At 43.5% G+C, this 20,578-nt stretch overlaps 1 protein-coding gene across 1 annotated transcript in view; it reads left to right on the forward strand.

The window, feature by feature from the left end:
* Nucleotides 1-20,578, forward strand: part of SMG5 (SMG5 nonsense mediated mRNA decay factor) — a 2,571,376-nt gene that overhangs the window by 1,038,009 nt on the left and 1,512,789 nt on the right. The window lies entirely within an intron of this gene.

The raw sequence follows: 20,578 nt of genomic DNA on the forward strand, positions 1-20,578 counted from the left end.
AGCTCACTTGCGACTTCAAGGATTCCAGGTGTTTCCATGCCTAGACGACTGGCTCGTTTCCACCCCCACCAGACATCTACTGGAAGAAGCCCTGGCATACTCTCTCCTTGCTGCTCAAAGGCTAGGCATAACCATAAACTGGCAAAAATCCAATCTCACCCCATCTCAGTCGACAGAATTCATAGAGGTTATCTTGGACACAAAGAACTGCAGAGCTGCTATTTTAGAGCACAGAATTCTAAGGATAAAGCAACAACTGATTCCAATCCTTTCAAGGGAGAAGTTCACTGCTCACTCTGTTCTACAGCTGTTGGGTTCCATGGCAGCCTCCATCACCATTGTTCCCCTGGCTAGGTTTCACATGAGGCTTCTACAATGGCTACTGCTTACCCAATGGTATCCTTTTCATCATCCTCTTTCAACCATGATCCAAGTAACTCACAGGTGCAAACAGGATTTAAATTGGTGGATGACAATCTGTCACAATGGTCTCGCCCCTTCTTCCCCCAGCAACCCAAGGCCACGGTGACCACGGATGCCTCCCTGATGGGGTGGGGGGGCTATGTCAGGGACAGACTGTCCAAAGCACTTGGTCCGAACTGGAGGCCCATCTGCATATAAACGTTCTAGAGCAGAGGGCAGTGCTTCTGGCGTTGCAAGCATTCCATCTCCTGCTGCCATCTGGGACAATTGCAATTCAATCAGACAACATGGCGGTGGTCTGGTACATCAACAAGCAAGGTGGAACCAAATCTTACCCCCTTTGTCGAGAGGCCATGAGGATATGGCCATGGCCGATGGCTACCAACCATTTTCTTCTAGCAACGCACATTCCTGGCAGATAGATTCAGCAGGTGCATTCTTCAACTTCACGAGTTGTCCCTGAATCCCTTGATAGCGGCAGAGATCTTCCACTGCTGGGGCCGTCCTTGCTGCGACCTATTTGCATCCCCGACCAACTACAAATGCAGCGACTACTTCGCCCCGATTCCCCCTCTGGGACAGTCACCCAGGGAAGCTCTAGTCCACGATTGACCCTCGGGTCTTCTTTATGCATTTCCACCCTTTCCCCTCATTCCCCAGTTTCTGAAGAAAGCCCGTCGGTTGAAGAGCAATGAGATCCTCATAGCACCATATTGGCCTCGACAGATTTGGTTCCCCTTCCTTTGGCCTCACCTACTAGATCGACCATGGATTCTCCATCCATCCCCAGAGTTGATCTCACATCCACAGAACCTGATTCATCCCAACTTGAACAGCCTGAAGCTCACGGCTTGGCTACTCCAATTCCCTTGATTGCCAGGCAGAATGATCTTTCTTTATCAGTACGTGATATTCTCATTGCATCTCATAAGTCTTTCACTAGAATTACTTATCTGAGCAAGTGGAAAAGATTTACCTGTTGGCTGAAAAATAAACAAGTAGATCCCTTCTCAGCACCAGTGTCAATAATACTAGACTATCTGGCCAACCTCTTTCAGTCGGGTCTATCGGCCTCTACCATTATGCAATTTCTAATTTTCATGAGGGTATCCAAGATTTCTCTCAAGTCCCACAAATTGTGCAAGTCCTTCATAAAAGGTGCGAGTCATCTGAAGCCACCTTTCAGAGAACCTATTCAACCATGGGATTTATCATTAGTTCTACAAGCTCTGACAATGCCACCTTTCGAACCTGCCTCTTCTTGCTACCTCAAGTATTTGTTATGGAAAACCTTGTTTTTGGTCACCATTACTTCTGCCAGACGTATTTCTGAGCTTCAGGCTCTATGTATCAAGAGTCCATACTTGATTTTTCATAGAGATAGAGTGTCTCTGAGAAGTAATCCATCCTTTCTGTCTAAAGTGATCTCTGAAATGTCCATTAATCAAGCCATTGAATTGCCAGTTTTCTTTCCCAATCATTCAAACAGAGGAGAGTATTGCCTACGTACCCTAGATATCCACAGGCAAATTCGTTTTTACTTAAACAGGACTAGGCCCTTTCGTAAATTTGACCAGTTATTTTTGGCTTTTTCTGGACCTAGATTAGGATCTGCTGTTGCTAAGGTCACATTAGCTAGATAGTTGAAGGACTGTGTGACCTTCATTTATACACAACGCAATATCTCGGTGCCTACTACCATGAAAGCTCATTCAACAAGGTCGGTGGTAACTTCTGCTGCCTTCCATGTCAGAGCTTCCTTACATGACATCTGTGCAGCTGCAACTTGAGCTGCACCTCGTACCTTCATCAATCATTACAAATTGGATTTGGCCTCCAGGGGAAGAGCATCTTTTGGTTCTATGGTGCTCAGGAATATCCTTCCATGAGAGCCTCCCAGGAATAGAGGTAGCAGGGGACTCTGTCTCATGCGTAAGGAATGAACGAGGATTAACAATATCAGATAAAGAAGTTATGTCTTACCATAACATTCCATCTGTATTGTTGATCCTCATTCACTCATTACGACCCTCCCTCCTTCCCCCTCCTGTGGTTTCTAGTGGATCTCACCATCCGGTTCTCTTAGGTTATTTGACCAGAGGTAGCGTCTACCTTCTTTGACTTGCAAACTCAATATGAGGTAACAAGGAGAGGGGGATTGTGGGTAAGAGTTTAGCTCTAGAGTTTGAAGCTGACGCGAGCTTGGAAAATGACAAACTGTAATGAAAGAAAACAAACTACGTTGAAGAAAAGGATGGACGACTCTCCAAAAGACCTCTGGAACTCCGGGTCAGTTCAAAGTCAAATAACAGCCGCAAAGTGAAACAAAAAATGTTTTATTTAAGCTCCACACAAGCTTTTCGTCAGTTCAGTTTGAACCAACTTCTTCAGAACCAAAAACGGATACAATGTCACAGGACAACATCCCCTTTATATATGCCCCTCAGCCTCATAGATGGAATCACATGAGACATTAGCATAATACAGAAAATATACTGTGAACCTTTGAATACACACATTTCACCAAAATAAGTTTGACATTTGAATTATACAAATAATTAACTTAGGTGCAACACAAAAGCGCCGATGTTATTGAACACAACTAGCAAGCAGTATAATCCTAGAATGTCTCTATAGGAAGGTTACTTCCTAAAGTAAGTTTAAATACATATATGTTGCAAGAATATATAAAAAATTCAAGAATATTATTTCCTAAAGTACAATACTACATACATAGTATGAAATGTTAGAAAACTTTGCAATTCATTATAAAATAAATCTGAAAGAAAAATAAAATAAAAAATGTTGTAGTATTGTAATATTGAAATATTATTACAAAAGTCGGGACTCTTGCCCACATATTCGAACAGACCTCAACACTGCATCCTAAAAAAAGTATTATAGGTCATAAAAACAACCCTACACTTTACATAGGGATGCTTTCATAAAAACATTACAATAAATCACTCTGTCAATAACTGATGCTGTGAATGCCTATCCTAATGCTCTTTAATGTTAGGGACCTGCAAAAAAAAAACACTCAGACTAACACATCATCTGTTTAAACGTTTGAGTTTTAACATACACTCTATAGATAACATTCCATTGATGCCCGGATAATGGCAAGCGTCCAATCTCAATTGCCAAGTCAATTCCCTACTCTCAAGGATAAGGGAATTCTGGTCCCCCCCTACCATTCGACTGGACCAGATCAATAGCTAAAAATGAAAATGTATGTAGGGGGTTCTCCAAGACGTGCTTTGCTAAAGCGTTCTCCTTCTTGCCTTTCCTTATAGCGTACAAATGTTCATAGATACGCTCTTGGAGGTTTTTGTCCGTTTTACATTAAAGAGCATCAAGATAGGCATTCACAGCATGAGTTACTGACCGAGTGATTTATTGTAATGTTTTTATGTAAGCATCCCTATGTAAAGTGTAGGGTTGTTTTTATGACCTATAGTACTTTTTTAGGATGTTGGCATATGTGGGCAAGAGTCCCAACTATTATAATAATATTTCGATATTACAATACTACCTCAACATTTTTTATTTTATTTATTTTTCTTTTTCTTTTAGATTTATTTGCAAAGTTTTCTAACATTTCGTACTATGTATGTAGTATTTTACTTTAGGAAATAATATTCTTGAATTTTTTATATATTCTTGCAACATGTATGTATTTAAACTTACTTTAGGAAGTAACCTTCCTATAGGGACAGTCAAGGATTATACTGCTTGCTAGTTGTGTTCAATAACATCAGCGCTTTTGAGTTGCACCTAGTTAATTATTTGTATAATTCAAAACAGAGCTCCTCATTAGCACTCTTCAAGAAAAATCTTGATTGGATGGGAAATGGGAAATTCACCCCGGGGATCACTTCTGTGGCTCTGCTCGACAGGGGCACAGGAAAATAATTTTCTTGGGTGGCGAAAGCCAGGGTACATTTTTTTGGCTAGGCGTGTATGGGCCCTAGGGCCGATAGCTTAGTACCTACCTAAATGTCAAACTTATTTTGGTGCAACGTGTGTATTCAAAGGTTCACATTATATTTTCTGTATTATGCTAATGTCTCATGTGATTCCATCTATGAGGTTGAGGGGCATATATAAAGGGGATGTTGTCCTGTGATGACGTATCTGTTTTTGCTTCTGAAGAAGTTGGTTCAAACTGAACTGACAAAAAGCTTGTGTGGTGCTTAAATAAAACATTTTTTGTTTCACTTTGCGGCTGTTATTTGACTTTGAACTGACCCGGAGTTCCAGAGGTCTTTTGGCGAGCTTGGAAAATGGCCAGCTCTGTTTCAAGGTCGGAACCGATACCCATGCATAGTGACTGAACGAGGATCAACAATACAGATGGAACATTATGGTAAGACATAATTTCTTTTTCTCAGTCCATGGTAGTCCGCACAGTTATTTCTGACAGTGGTACCCAATTTACCAGTTAGTTGCTTCAGAAATTTGCAAAAGAATGGGACTTTGTACTTGTTACTAGTAGTCCAGAATATCCACAGTCAAATGGACTAGCTGAATGTGCAGTACAGAGTGCAAAGCAATTGTTGGAGAGGTCAAAGCTTGATAATACCGATGAATTTTTGAATGTACTCAATCTCAGAAACCTACACTGTGACAATATACTTGGTTCGCCTGCTCAGAGACTTCTATCTAGGCAAACCAGAACAACATTGCCTATTAGTTATGGTTTGTTGAGGCCTAAAGCTAAGGACAACAGGGCAGTTAGAGCTCAATTTTTCAGAAAGCATTCTTTCCAGAAGTCCAGGTATGATAAATTGAGCAGATTTATTCGTCCATTGAAAGAAGGAGAGAGAGTGAGGCTACAAACTGCAAAAAGGTTTTGACTGGATTGGTCAAGTAACTGGTATATGTACCAAGCTGAGATCCTACTTAGTAGAATCTGAGGGTGTGGAGTACAGGAGAAATCGCAGACATCTTCTTCCTGTACCAGAATCAATATTGTAGGATTGTTCCCGTGATACAGACTCTAGATCTCACAGCAATCCAGACAATGTTCCTGTTGCAGAACGTGTTTTAACTTCTACTTCCTTTCCTGATGATGATCCTAAAGTTGAACATTCAGCAGAGGCGGTCCCAGTTGCTAGACCTACTTCTAATTTCTATGTCACACGATTTGGTCATATTTACAAACCTAGTGTGAAATACACAGCAACCTGGACATAATTGTCTATATGCATTTAGTTCTGTATAATTGCTTGACAAAGAATTATTTGTATTGATTGCATGCAGTTAATGTTGTCAGCATTGCATGACTTATTTCTCAAAGAGGGAGGATGTAGAATAGTGTGTGTTGTACCTTTAAGAAGCATTTCAAGGTTGGCACGTGCATATAAATAGCAAGCATTTGCCAGCTTCAGTGCCATTTTGAGAGTGCAGCCAGAGAGTGAGCATGTATGAGTGTAATAGCTAGTTTATTTTTAAGTTTATGTAAGTTAAAATTAGTAAGCCTCAATTCTGATGTGTTTGTACATAATAAAGCTGCTTGAACAGAACCCACAAAGACTAGTCTATTTTATCCTGACTGGACGAGAGACAACAGAGATCTGCATGTATTGTCATTCAGAGTGTTTCATCATTTTCTGTATAGTCTCCTCAAAAGAAGCTCCCTCAGTAGAGAAACCCAATGAGGAGGAGTCCTCTTCATCTGAAGACGTTTGTCCTGGAGAATGCAGCTGAGAGGAATAGACCAGAGAGTGGTCAGAGTCACAATCTTGTTCATCAGTAGAAGAGGAAAAGGAAGGTTTCAGAGGAGTAGCTTGTGGTTGAGACTGAAAGGAGGGAGGTTTCAAAGACGCATCAACTTTGAACAACCCATGTGAGAAGTATATCCTTCTTTTCCCTAGCTGCTGAGGTAGAGGCCAGATGCATATTTTATTTTTCTTTTCTTTTTTGCATGATGTCCCCCTGGATGAGATGTAGAGGTTCATAACCCTGTCTGATTTCTGTTAGAGCCTGGGATCTCTTCCCGGACTAACATTTGAGGGATGCTGTGCAGTCCCTCAGAAATGAGAGACTGCTCCTTTGACATGTCAGCAGTTTGCAAGGCTTCAGGAGCCGTAATGGCCTCCTGGGTGTCTGTAGCAGGCAACTGAGAAGTAGCCTGTTGTAGTACGGGTTCTGGAACCTCAGTGGGCATTAGTCAGAAATATTGGATTGCGGCAGGAGGGGGAGTCTGAGGATGCAGTCAGCTGCCTTGGACTGGGCCAAGTGTTTAAGATGCTGGGTCTCTAGAAAGGTGTGCCTTCATTTAGTGTAGTGGTATGTGTTGAAACCCTGCACTGATGGGGTACTCTCAATGGTCTTGAACCAGGTCTTTCTAATGATGTGTATGTCATTGTTTTCGTGGGTAAGGATTGCTTGTAGGGAGTGAATTGTTTCCCCAAGACTTCTAGCTTTGATTAGCCACAACTTTTATCTAGATTATTTTTCATTATGTTGGAAGCTTTTGAGGACTGATGTGTAAAAAAAAGGCTCAGTGGGGTGGACTAGGTTTTTAGCCAGTATATGAAAGCATTGGCATATAGATGCAGACCATTCATGGTAAAGCAGTCCTACCCAGGCTGATATGTATTGTCACTCCTTTGAGTGACACCAGAAGCTACACCAGTTGTTGACATTTGTAATCTTTTGTTAATATTGTGGCTTCATTCTTGGTGATGAATGGAGCCTCTCCACAGGCTACATACCCAATAGAGTGGTGCACAGCAACAGTTATTCTGCTCCACAAAGGTGGAGCCACAACAGACCCTGGGAACTATCGCCCTATAAGCCTGACTAGCTTGGTCTGCAAGGCTATGGGGCACATCATCATGGAACTCATTAATAGAGACCTTGGGAACCTCCAAACATTGGACCTTATCCAGTTCGGCTTTAAGGGCAGTTCATGCCTCCTAAACCTGGTGGACTTCTTTGAGACAGTTGCCAAGGCTATAGACTAGGGAAAGGTGGTACACACAGCCTACCTAGACCTCGCTAAGGCCTTTGACACCATTCCCCATACTGGTATTACAGACAAGCTCACCAGCCTGAACATAAACCCCTACGTCACAAGATAGGTTGCCAACTGGCTCACAGACAGAACCCACATGGTGAGAGTTGCGGGAGCTTGGTCCGACTCTAAACCGGTTGCAAGTGGTGTTCCCCAGGGCTTAGTCCTAGGACCCCTCCTGTTCTGCATGTACTTGTCAGAGGTACAGGCAAGCACAGGAGGACTATGGCTGACGAAGTTTGCAGACGACTGCAAACTAGGGGCTATAATTGACTCTCCGGCTGACGCAGACATCCTCCAAAAGGGTCTCACTGAGACAGATACCTGGTGCCGTAATCATGGCCTCAAGCTAAATGCCAAAAAGTGCATAGTCATCCCCTTTGGAAAAAAACAAAGTACCCACAAACTATCACATAGGTGGTAGTTCCCCTAAATACGGAAGATGTAATAAGGGATCTGGGGACCCAAGTAGATAGTAATCTCACCTTTGATAGTCACATTGCCAAAGTGGTTAGAAAATCCTTCTACGTGGCCCACCTAATCACAAAAGGGTTCGCATCCAGATCAAGAGGTCATTGTGCCCCTCTACTCATCACTCATCAGACCCATCATAGAGTACACCGCCCCATTTGGGATGTACCTTACAAGACACCTGCAACAGCTAGAAAGACCACAGAAGTACCTCACCAAGAGGATCACTGGCCTCAAACAAATGCCCTATGCTGCTTGACTGAAGAAACTCCAGCTGTACTCGGTTGCATACCGCCTACTCAGAGGTGATCTCTGCCTGACATACAAGGCCATGTCCAACCCAGAATTGATGGACATGCTCCACCTAAAGAAAACCTTATCCCCTCGAGCCACACGCTCTAGGGATCTAAACCTCACCACAACAATAAATAGGACGTGCTGGAGGGATAGATTCCTGTCCCAGAGATTTCGTATGCTTTGGAACAAGATTCCAATCTACATTAAGCAGAGCTCCTCACTAACACTCTTCAAAAGAAACTTTGACGAGTGGATGGGAACAGAAAGTTTACCCCGGGGGATCACTTCAGTGGCTCTACTGGACAGAGGCACAGGGAACTAATCTAAGGGGGTGGCAAAAGCCAACACATTCTCGCTAGGCTTATAAATGCCTTCGGGCAGATAGCCTAGTACCTACCTATGAATCCATGAATGCTGCTCAGTGCTAGGTTCATACCTGCCTGAAGCACATATTCCTAGAGCTCCATCTTGTCTCTCTTTGTAGTCTAGGGAGGTACATCTCAAGTCATTTACACCCACTTGTACTAGGACACTGTCATGTGTATCTATAGTGCAAGGACTTCAGTGCATGTGTGATGTGGTGAATCCTAGTACCTGATAGACAACTGACTGTATCCCTCTGTTTTCTCTACAGCCTGGTGAATGGTGCATCAGTGTGTCTCACAATATGACTGCGATGTTGGACTGTGTGGAGGTTTTCCTTATGGGCTTTCGAATTGAGACACTGTCAATGTATGTTTTAAGATGCGTGCTGTGTGTTTGTGATGTTACTGAGGGTACTGTTTTAGCTTACATTTTAGGAAGCATTTATGCTTTAGGTAGGTAACTTTGAGCCTCAGCATATTAGGTCTCTGGTCTGATCTGTGTATGATAAGGTTTACTGGAGGTGCTCCCTGTGTGGTAGTGTGTGCGCGCGCTGGTCTCAGCGCAAATGCATGCAACTAGTAATTAGTGATCCTTAGCTTCGTCTGTCACCAGAAGCAGAAGAGTAGCATTAATCCCAAGCTGCATCCTGGGAAGCAGTATTAACACAGCTATTACTGAGTTCAGCATACTTGCTATATAGTCTTCTCTTGGTCGATACCCTGGATAGAACCTACAACAGTTGGGCACAATAGATAGCCAGGTTACACAAAGGCCCTAAAGGGATCCTCTGTAAAACTGCAACCAGACCACTCAGTGAAGCCCAGTACACACTGTCCCATCAGAGACCAGCAGGAATCAATGCCCTTGTACTGCTTCTCTCACTAGAAGCAAAACAATAGCATTAATCCCACTCCCACAAATACCTTTTTAAAAATCCCTCTCCTGACCCTGAGGTGCTCACCCTGGGCCCTAGGGGGGGGGTCGAGCCAGTTCATCCAGGAACCCTTTACCTACAGACAAGAGAGTAGGGCCCTTGATAGGTTTGGGGAAAAGGTATATACATCCGCCACTCTTATTATGAGGACCTTCAACTATCAATTCCATATGATCAAGTATAAGCAAACCATTATAGATCAGCTCAAACAGAAGATCACCTCCCTAAAGGATAAAAACATTTCCAAAGAGCTCCTAGATCTGTAACTCCAGTTAAGGTAGGTAAGCATTCATTACACTGTGGTTGTGATGCCGTGGAAGCTTCTTGCAAGGCAGCTGCCACTGGCTCAGTTATTAGAAGGCATTGTGACTTGGGGAACAGTCTCTTCCTGACCTTAAGTCAAACCTCCTTGATGTTCCCCTGGAAAAATGACTTTCATTTTGGCCGTAAAAGAGGCAGGTTCTCAAAAATACAGAGGACAAAGCGAACTCTATGCAAACTGTGAAGGACTACCTCCAAGTGCAGCCTCGTAGGTTCAGTAGGAGCTTTCCAACTAAGCACTGGTCATTTCCCTTCCAGCCTTGGGGTAGACAAAGCACAGCGGGATAGAAACCATAGGCAGCTGCAACAGCTGCCAAGAAGCAGGCAGTGGACCTCAAGGCTCCCAGGTAAGGGAGTTCTAGATCCCAAGCCCCTCCTGCAAGAGGGTAATTATGACTCACCCCCCCTGCCCCCCCCCCCCCCCGGACTAGGAGGATGGCTGTCACTCTTCAGAGAAAACTGTGCCCATATCACTTCAGACAAGTGGGTTCTAGACATTATTTCAAATGGTTATAAATGCACTTTCAAAGAGCCTTTAAAATACTCAGGCTATCCAGATGTTCCAGTAAATCAAAAATAAGAGGCCCTTGTGCAGATTCAGATCCTGTGCTCTCAGGAAGCTGTGGAACAAGTTCCAGAAGATCAAAGGCAAAAGATTCTATTCTAGGCTATTCCTGGTTTCCAAAAAGGAAGGCTTTTGGCACCCCATCTTGGACTTGTCCAATCTAAATCAGTTTCTCAAGATTCCAAAGTTCAAAGTGTTGACTCTTCACCAGCTGTTACCCATGATAACCCTCAGGCCTTCATGGTCTCACTAGACCTAAAAGATGCCTATCTGTACATTCCAATTCAAAAGTCTCACAGAAGTTTTTTGCTTCAGGGCAAGCTGCAGTCACTATCAGTTTTCAGCACTACCTTTGGCTGGTCTACCACTCCAAGAGTTTTTGCAAAGTGTCTAGCACTTGCAGTTGCTTTCTGCAGAACCAGGGGTGTCCAAATATACTCTTACCTGAACGATTGATACAGGCAACAGACCTGTCAAAACTCCTCAAGGACCTGAAGTTTACCCAAAATCTTCTGCCCTCCCTGGGATTCACAATAAATCTCCAGAAATACAACACTGCCTCAACCAAAAGGATAGTTTTCTTGGGGACACTCCTGGATTCTTCACTTCAAAAGGCCTTCCTTCCTGCAGACAAGTTTCCTTTTTGACAAACTACTTCCAAAAAATCCAGCAGAAACATTACATCTCAGCCAGAGAGTTTCTCCGAGCAATCGGATGTATGGCATTATGTATACTCATGGTTCCCCTGGCCAGGCTACATATGAGGAAAACTTCACTGGTAGCTCAAGAACATATGGTACCAGATCTCTCAGGCTGTAGAAACAGAGATACAGCTGATCCCTTGTCTCAAACAAGAGTTTGTTTGGTGGTTACAGGCTTGTACCGAAAATCAGGGCATTCCCTTCAGTTTCACTCCACAGAACCAAACCCTCACCATGGATGCTTCAAAGACAGCATGGGGGACTCACTTTCAACATCTCCAGTCCCAAGGTAAGTGGGATGTTCAGTTCAAGGACATACACATCAATTGGAAAGAACATATGACAGTGCAAAAAGGTCTGACAGCCTTAAAAAAAAAAAAAAAAAAAAGAGAGAGAGAGAACCAGGGGTACTGTTAGTAAAAATAGACAATACCACAGTCATGTGGTACATAAACAGGCAGGGAGGGACACACACTTATCCCCTGTGCTGCCTACCGATGCAAGTCTAAGAAAATTGCACAGACTCTGTGAATACCTTCCAGGGGCTCAAAATGCTCTAGCAGAATACCTCAGAAGAAACTTGATGGAACTTCATGAATGGCATCTGCATCGGGAAATTTTTCTCAGCATGACACAGAAATAGGGAGTCCCACAGTTGGACCTCTTTGCCAACAAGAAAAATGCTCACCTGAAAAAATTCTGTGCCAGGATCAAACAGAAATCTGCCTGGAAAACAGATGCTTTTTCTTTCCCTTGGACTCGCCTGTTCATTTATGCATTGCTCCCTTACCCCTTCTGCTTTAAGGGCTTCTAAAGATAAGGGAAGAGGACCCAAGGGCAATACTGATAGCACCAGACTGGCCCATATTACACTGGTATCCTCTCCTCCTCGAGCTCACCAGTAAATGCCCATGGCTTTTACCTCATAGAGTAGACCTTCTCACTCAAAACAAGAAAAGGATTGTGCCCCCCCCCCTCCCCAACCTTCAGACACTTAGCCTTTCAGCTTGGATAATTCCACAGCACCCATCTGCAACATTACCCTAACTAAGCAAGTACAGGATATCCTTAAAGAATCTAGAAGGCCTAGCACTAGAAAATCATATTCTGCCAAAGGGAAAAGATGCTCTATTTGGTGCCAGCAGCAACACCTCCATTCCAGTTCAGCACACATTACTACCATCCTAGAATACCTGGGTAGTCTGGTAGATAATAGCCTTTCCTGCTCCTTCCTTAAAATTCCTGCATCTGCCAGTTCAGCCTGCATTCCAACTCTTCCTCCAGTCTTTTCCCATCCCCTGTTACGACAAATTCTTAGGGGAGTCTTTCACATGGAGGAAACCTCGTCCATCGAGCCTCATCTTTTGTTCTAGAAAAGCTGACTTTGACTCCTTTCGGACCTGCAGCATCAGCTCCTCTCATGCTTCTTACTTGGAAAACAGCGTTGCTGCTATTTATCACCTCAGCCAGGAGGGTTTCTGACTTGCAGACCTTCATGGCAGTGGAACTATTTATCGTCTTCCACCAAGACAGGGTTTCCCTCAGAACTAACTTTTATACCCAAGGTGGTCACTGATACATCTCTAAATCAAGCCATTCATCTGCCTACATTATTTCCCATCCGTGAGGACAAAGGGGAAAGAATGCTTCATTTTTTGGATATGCACAGGCAGCTCCACTTTTATCTGGACAGGGCAAAAGCCTTGAGGAAAATCTGACCAGCTTTTTATTACCTTTGGCCCTGGCTCTGAGGGGAACCCAGCTTCTAAACAGACTGTCTCTAAATGGATCTCCCACTGCATCTTTCTTTTAACAGCCATCATGGCAAAAAAAAAAAAAAAACTGAAATGATTAGGTAGCTCTCCACAAAGGCCACAGCTACAGACACGCACTGCCCCCATTCCCATAAAGTTTGATTTCAAAGATTGCTGTCCAAATGGTACACTATTTCCAATTAATTCCAGTGTGATTTTAACTAAAGTGAGTAAGTAATAGCAGCAATAATAAATTTCAGCCCTTTGCCTTAATTTATAGGCTTCCAACCCCATTCATTGCGATGAAAAATAAAAAGCTGAATACATCACTGCTGTAAGCAGCTAAGAGCTGTAGCTGGTGTCCTAGCATTTATAAATACCTATATAGTAGGTAAACTGTTTCTGTTGAACAGAGTATCCATTTCTGTTTTCATCTTTAGTGAAATGACAGAGATTGCTGGGAAAACACTGAGCTCATTTATTTTATTTATTTATTTAACATTTGTTAACTGGGAAAGTCCAACTTGGAATGAAGCTGATTTTCAGTGGAGGCCCGGGGAGAAAGGCTCCAGATGCATGTCTTTGTAACGTGGGAGGAAACCGGAGCACACTGAGGAAACCCACACGAATGCAGGGCGGACATGCAGACTCCGCACAGAAGGCACTCCAGCCGAGAATCAAACCAGAGAACCTCTTGTTGTGAGGCGACAACGCTACCGTTGCACCACTGCCCTGTCATTTGTTGAGCACATTAGATTTTGATTGCTTACCTGACATAATAAGAGGTATATTGGCTTAGTAATTGTGATGTGGTGTTACTATGTTGTGGGGTTAAGTGAGATATCACTGATACATAAAATTATATCAGAGTTCATATTCCCAGCTATTTTAATGGAAACCTGGACGATTGTTTTCATTAGTACAAATACTTTACCGATGAAATGATTATATCTGAATTTTTCTGAGGGTAAGAACATTTTTTTTATTTTAAGATCTGATTTTTAATGATTTGAAAAATAAAGTTACATAAAGCAGATTTTACAGCATTCACTGTTTGGTCTTTTTTTTTCATTGCTGTTGAACTTGTAATCTATACTATACCTATACTAATTCAAACTTCTCTGCCACTAGATCCTCAGATTTTTCCCTCCCTCTCCATCATACCAAGATTTTACTGATACCTCTAAATCCTCCACAACATCCTTCTCCTTAAAACCTATCCCCACTCCAACTGGAAAATACCCACTACACAAACTCAAACCAGACTTTAATGCAGCAGACAATCTCCCTACAGACTGTATAAGAATTGCTGCAGCGGCAATTGCCTACTGGATTAGCATTCTTATAAATAGATCCATACTTGAATCCTACATTCCAAAGACCTGGAAACTGGCATTTATTCTACTCCTCCATGAAGGTGGCAACCCAACAAATCTCTCCAACTACCGTCCAATTGCTATTCTCTCCCCTATGTCCAAGGTTCTTGAAAAATGTGTACAATCTCAACTGCTTGACTTTCTCACCAACAAAGTCTGTCGCCTATTCAACATGGGTTTAGGTCATGTCACATCAAGATGACTGCCATCATATCCTTCATGGACACAATCCATAACTCTAGGGACACTGGTAAATACGTCACATCGATCTTCCTAGACCTTTCCGAAGCCTTCAGTACCGTGTCTCACCCCCTTCTTTTGAACCAGCTCTCACTAACTTGGATGGCCCCCCATCACTTAATTGGTTCTTAAGCTATTTTACAAATAGACAACAAGCTGTTAAATGGAACTCCTCCCTCTCTTCTTATCTCCCTAAGCCCACAGAGGTACCCAAGGTTCCATATTGAGACACCTACTTTTCAGAATCTTCATTAATAGGCTTCACTTATCTCTTACTCATGATTCTCTTATTCAGGATGCTGATGATTCTACAATTGCTTGCTCTGCTGATTCCATTCCCAAGCCCAAAAACATTACTCAACTAGCATTCTTTTCCATTCCACTGAAAACTGGCTTACCAAAAATCACTTGCTTCTCAATCCTAACAAAATCCAGGCTAGTAGTTTTTACCCCTGAGTCACGTACCCCACTAAACAAAGACCAATTCATTATACTCTCCTACAACAAAACCCCACTTGGAATAGTCTCCCATACTAAACTACTAGGTGTTATAGTAGATGAATACCTGAAATTCGACATTCGTGTTCAACACATTATCAGAAAAGCTAATTAAAAAATTGGGCTTATTATACAGGACAAACACTTTCTCAACCCCACTACAAAAAAGACCCTAGCCACTTATGTATCTTCTACCTTCTCTGACCTATGGGACCCCACTACTCATAAACCTACCCTCTAACCTAAAATCTAAACTAGAAACCTACTACAGTAAAATTGCCGAATTTGTAACAAACACCTCCTATTCTACCCACCACTGTGCAGTTTTACATTTTCTAAACTATTTAGAATTGCCACACACTCTCTTCTACATTCAACTGACAGCACATAAAATTATATGCAGACCTTCATTATGTCCTGCCCTTTCTTGTCTTTTCACCATCTACCTACCCAAAAGATCACTTAGGTTGAAAATCAACATCTACTACACATTCATAAACAAAAACTTCCAGCCTGCCAACTCCTGTATTCCTATACTATTGCCAAAAAGTGGAATTCTCTCCCTGTAACTGTCTGATGTAGCCCAAATATTGCAACTTTCAAATATTCTTTACACAACTACCAGGCTTCCATTTGGAGCTGTACGTGCTCCACATCCCCTTCCTTCAAGGCCTGATGTCAACTCCTCGTTGGTCCGATTCGACCATAAGCTTATCACCCTTGAAATCCACATCCCGCCCCCACCCCCCATTAAGGAAACCACAGTAAAAAATTTCTCCAAAGCCAGCTTCATGCTTCTTAAGACAGAAGTGGTGAACTTCATGACACCCATGCAGATGGACAATACAGTTACAACTGCTGAATCCTACACAAATGCACTCTGTAAGCACTTACACGAGTGCATGGATCGTGCTATCCCAAACAGAACCAAGATGCTATCCTCCAAAAAAGGACGCCAATCTGGTGGTCCCGTGCCATAAACAAACTGTACAACAGAAGGAAGAAACTGTTGCAAAAGAGAGTAAAATCCCATGAGTGGAGGAGCTCCCTGGTCAGCCTCAGTAAGAAGCTGAGATCCCTTATAAGATCCTCCAAAGCTAGCTACGAAAACAAAATCGCCACTAAATCCAAGGACAACCACAAAGCATTCTATAGCTATGTCAAGAATCTCGATGGCAACACCCAGATCTGCTCTGAGTTTACAGCATAAAGGCACGAAAGTTACAGAACCAACTGATATAGTCAACATCCTGGCAGATCGATTCAGTGCTAACTTTACCCCCTCTCACCCCCTAAAGGGCCCATATGTATACAGGAAGAATGCAGAGTCCCTGTAATCAGAACTATGCAGGTAAAAGCGGCACTATCTAAAGCCAAAAACACAGCATCCATGGGACCGGACAACATCCCAGGCTTCGTTTTACATGAACTTCAGAACAAATTGGCTCCCCACTTAAGCACCATGTTCAATAATAGCCTTGCATCAGGCTTTGTGCCCACTGAATGGTGCACAGCAACAGTTATCCCACTCCACAAAGGGGGAGCCACCACTGATCCCAGGAACTATTGACCTATTAGCCTGACGAGCCTGGTCTGCAAGGCCATGGAACGTATCATCATGGAACTCATAAACAAAGATGTTGGTAATCTCCAAACTCTGGATCCCACCCAGTTCGGGTTTGTAAAAGGCAAATCATGCCTCCTGAACCTGATCGACTTCTTTGAGGCAGTCACCAAAGCCGTGGATGAGGGTAAGGTGGTTCACACAGCCTGTCTTGACCTTGCCAAGGCTTTTGACACCGTCCCCCATTCTGGAATTATAACTAAACTAGGTATAAATCCCTAAGTCACAGGATGGGTTGCCAACTGGCTCACTGACATAACCCACACTGTAAAAGTAGCAGACTCCAAATCTGACCTCAAAGCAATGACAAGTGGAGAGTACCACAGGGTTCCATCCTGGGACCTCTCCTGTTTGGTATCTACTTCTCTGAAGTACAGGCTAACAGAATGCTTCTGGCTAATGAAGTTCGCAGATGACTGCAAACTAGGAGCCATAGTCAAGTCCCCAAATGATGTGGACATCCTACAGAAGAACCTCACTGAGACAGATGCCTGGTGTCAGAGCCATGGCCTCAAGCTCAATGCCAAAAAGTGCAGTGTCATCCCCTTTGGTAAAAACTCTGTACCCATGAACTACCACATAGGCAGCAATCTACTTAACACCGAATGTGTGATGAGACCTTGGGACCCAGGTGGACAGTAGTCTGTCCTTTTGATAGTCACATTGTCACAGTAGTCAGGAAGTCCTTATACGTGGCACACCTCATCATAAAAGGGTTCTCATCCAGGAAAAAAGAGGTCATTGTTCCCCTCTACTCGTCACTCATTAGGCCCATTATAGAGTACAATGCCCCTTTTGGAATAGGTTCATAGGTTCATACTAGGCTATCTGCCCTAGGGCATTTATAAGCCTAGCCAGAGTGTGTTTGGCTTTCGCCACCCATTTTAAATTAATTTTGCTATGCCCTTTTTTGAGGTTAGTATACTGTGCCTCTGTCTAACAATGACACAGAAGTGATACCCGGGGTAAACCTACGATCTCCCATCCACTCATCAAGATTACTCTTGAAGAGAGTCAATGAGGGACTCTGCCTAACCTGGACTGGGATTTTATTCCAGAGTGAAGGGAGCCTCTGGGTTATGAATCTCTCCCTCCAGCATGTCCTATTTATTTCAGTGCTGAGGTTCAAGTCTCTCGAGCGCGTAGCTCAATGGGATTTGGATTTTCTGAGGTGCAGCATGTCCATTAATTCCGGTTGGACATGGCTTTATACGTCAGGCACAGATTGCCTCTGAGCAGGTGGTATGCCACTGAGTAGAGCTGGAGTTTCTTTAACTGGGCAGCATATGGCATCTGTTTGAGCCTTTTGATCCTCTTGGTGAGGTACTTTTGGGGTCTTTCCAGTTGCTGCAGATGTCTGGTAAGGTACATCCCAAAAGGGGCATTGTACTCAATTATGGGCCTGATGAGGGATGAGTAAAGAGGCACGATGACCTCCCCTGATCTAGATGTGAATCCCTTCATGATTAGGTGGGCTATATAAAATGTTTTTCTAACCACTTTGGCCACGTGGTTGTCAAATGAGAGATTGCTATCAACTTGGGTCCCCAGATCCCTAATTACTTCTTCTGTACTTAATGGATTACCACCTATGTGGTAATTTGTGGGCACTTTGTTTTTGCCAAAGGGGATGGACTACACACTTTTTGGCGTTTAGCTTGAGGCTGTGGCTCTGGCACCAGTTGTCTGTTTCTATGAGGCCCTTTTGGAGGATGCTTGTGTCGGCTGGAGAGTCGATTATGGCAAATGTACCTCACAAGACATCTGCAGCAGCTGGAAAAGCCACAGAAGTACCTCACAAAGAGGATTACTGGCCTCAAACAAATGCCCTACACTGACCAACCTCAAAAAACTCCAGCTTTACTCTGTAGCATATCACCTACTCCGAGGTGATCTCTGCCTAACATATAAAGCTATGTCAAACCCAGAGCTGTTGGACATGCTACACCTAAAGAAATCCCAATCCCTCCGAGCTACATGCTCTAGGGACCTAAACCTTGTCGCCACAATAAACAGGACACGCTGGAGGGATAGATGTTTACCTGTTTCACTTAAATTTTAATTTTTGGGCCTCCACTGAAAATGGGCTGTTCGGCCCAGTGGACTTTCCCAGTATTCAAATGCCAGTAAATAAGTAAGTAAATACCTTTACTTTATTTCTGTCATGAATTTGTTTGCTGGAGTAAGGCCATTGTCCCAATGGACCTTTTCAAACCCTGTCTGGTTTGTAAAACGAGACAGCAACTCTCCAAAGCTAAGAATACAGCATCCATGGGACCAGATGACATCCCGGCCTGTGTACTACATGAACTACAAAGTGAACTGGCACCTCACCTAAGTGTCATGTTTAATCATAGCCTCACCTCAGGCTTTGTGCCCACTGAGTGATGCACAGTTACAGTTATCCCACTCCACAAGGGGGGGGATCCACCGCCCTGTCAGTCTGACTAGCCTGATCTGCAAAGCCATGGAACGCACTATCATAGAACTTTTAAACAAAGACATTGGCAGCCTTCAAACACTGGACCCCACCCAGTTTGGGTTTGTGAAGGGCCGATCTTGTCTCCTGAACTTGATTGACTTCTTTGAATCAGTCTCTAGAGCTGTGGCTGAGGGTAAGGTGGTCCACACAGCCTATCTGGTCCTCACCAAGGCCTTTGACACCATCCCCCACTCTGGAATCATAGATAAACTTACTAAGCTGGGCATTAATCCCTACGTCACTCGGTGGGTTGCCAACTGGCTTACTGACAGAACCCCCCCACACTGTAAAAAGTAGCTGACTCCAAATCCAGCTCCAGACAAGTGGAGTACCTCAGGGTTCAGTCCTGGGACCACTGTTCTTTGGCATCTACTTCTCTGAAGTACAGTCCAATACTAAGGGACTCTGGCTAACAAAGTTTGCAGATGACTGCAAACTGGGATCTATTATTGAATCTCCAAATGATGTGGATACTCTACAAAAGGGTCTTACAGAAACAGATGCTTGGTGCCAGAGCCATGGCTCAAGCTCAGTGCCAAGAAATGAAAAGTTAATCCCTTTTGGGAAAAAACATGTACCCATGAATTACCACATAGGTGGCAGTACACTAAACACCGAAAGTGTGATAAGAGACTTAGGGACACAGGTGGACAGTGGTCTCACCTTCGATAACCACATCACCACAACAGTCAGGAAATCCTTCTATGTGGCACACCTCATCACCAAGGGCTTTTCATCCAGAAAAAGGAGATCATTGTCCCACTGTACTCATCCCTCATTAGACCCATTATAGAATACAACGCCCCATTTGGTATGTACCTCTCAAGACACCTGCAACAATTGGAAAGGCCGCAGAAATACCTCACTAAAAGAATCACAGGCCTAAAGCAGATGCCCTATGCTGACTGCCTTAAAAAAAAACTCCAGCTATACTCTGTCGCATATCGTCTACTCAGAGGCGATCTCTGCTTAACATACAAGGCCCTGTCAAACCCAGAGCTGTTGGACATGCTACACTTAAAGAAATCCCAATCCCTCAGAGCCACATGCTCCAGGGATCTAAACCTTATCACAATAAACAAAAAACATGCTGGAGGGGTAGGTTCTTGACCCAGAGACTCCCCAGACTCTGGAATAGACTGCCCATACATGTCAAGCAGAGCGCCTCTTTGGCCCTCTTCAAAAGGAACCTTGACAATTGGATGGGAGAAAGGAAATTCACCCCGGGATCACGTCAGTCGCCCTGCTAGACAGGGGTCCAGGGAAGTAAATAGTGTGGGAAGAAATAGCCAGGGAATTGTTATGGCTAAGCTTGTATAGGCCCTAGGGCCGATAGCCTAGTACCAACCTATGAACAACAGTGAATTACAAGAATAAAAAGTTAATATTAGACAGGCGGTAGAGATGAATATGTACAGGATAGTAGCAAAACATATGAAAATAAGTTCATAAACTGATAGCTGTGTAACCATTTCTCACTAACGCAGCTTACCTCTGAATGT

This window comes from Protopterus annectens, chromosome 8.part0 (genome assembly GCF_019279795.1).
Source record: "Protopterus annectens isolate FY-2018-M chromosome 8.part0, PAN1.0, whole genome shotgun sequence".
NCBI lineage: Eukaryota > Metazoa > Chordata > Ceratodontiformes > Protopteridae > Protopterus > Protopterus annectens.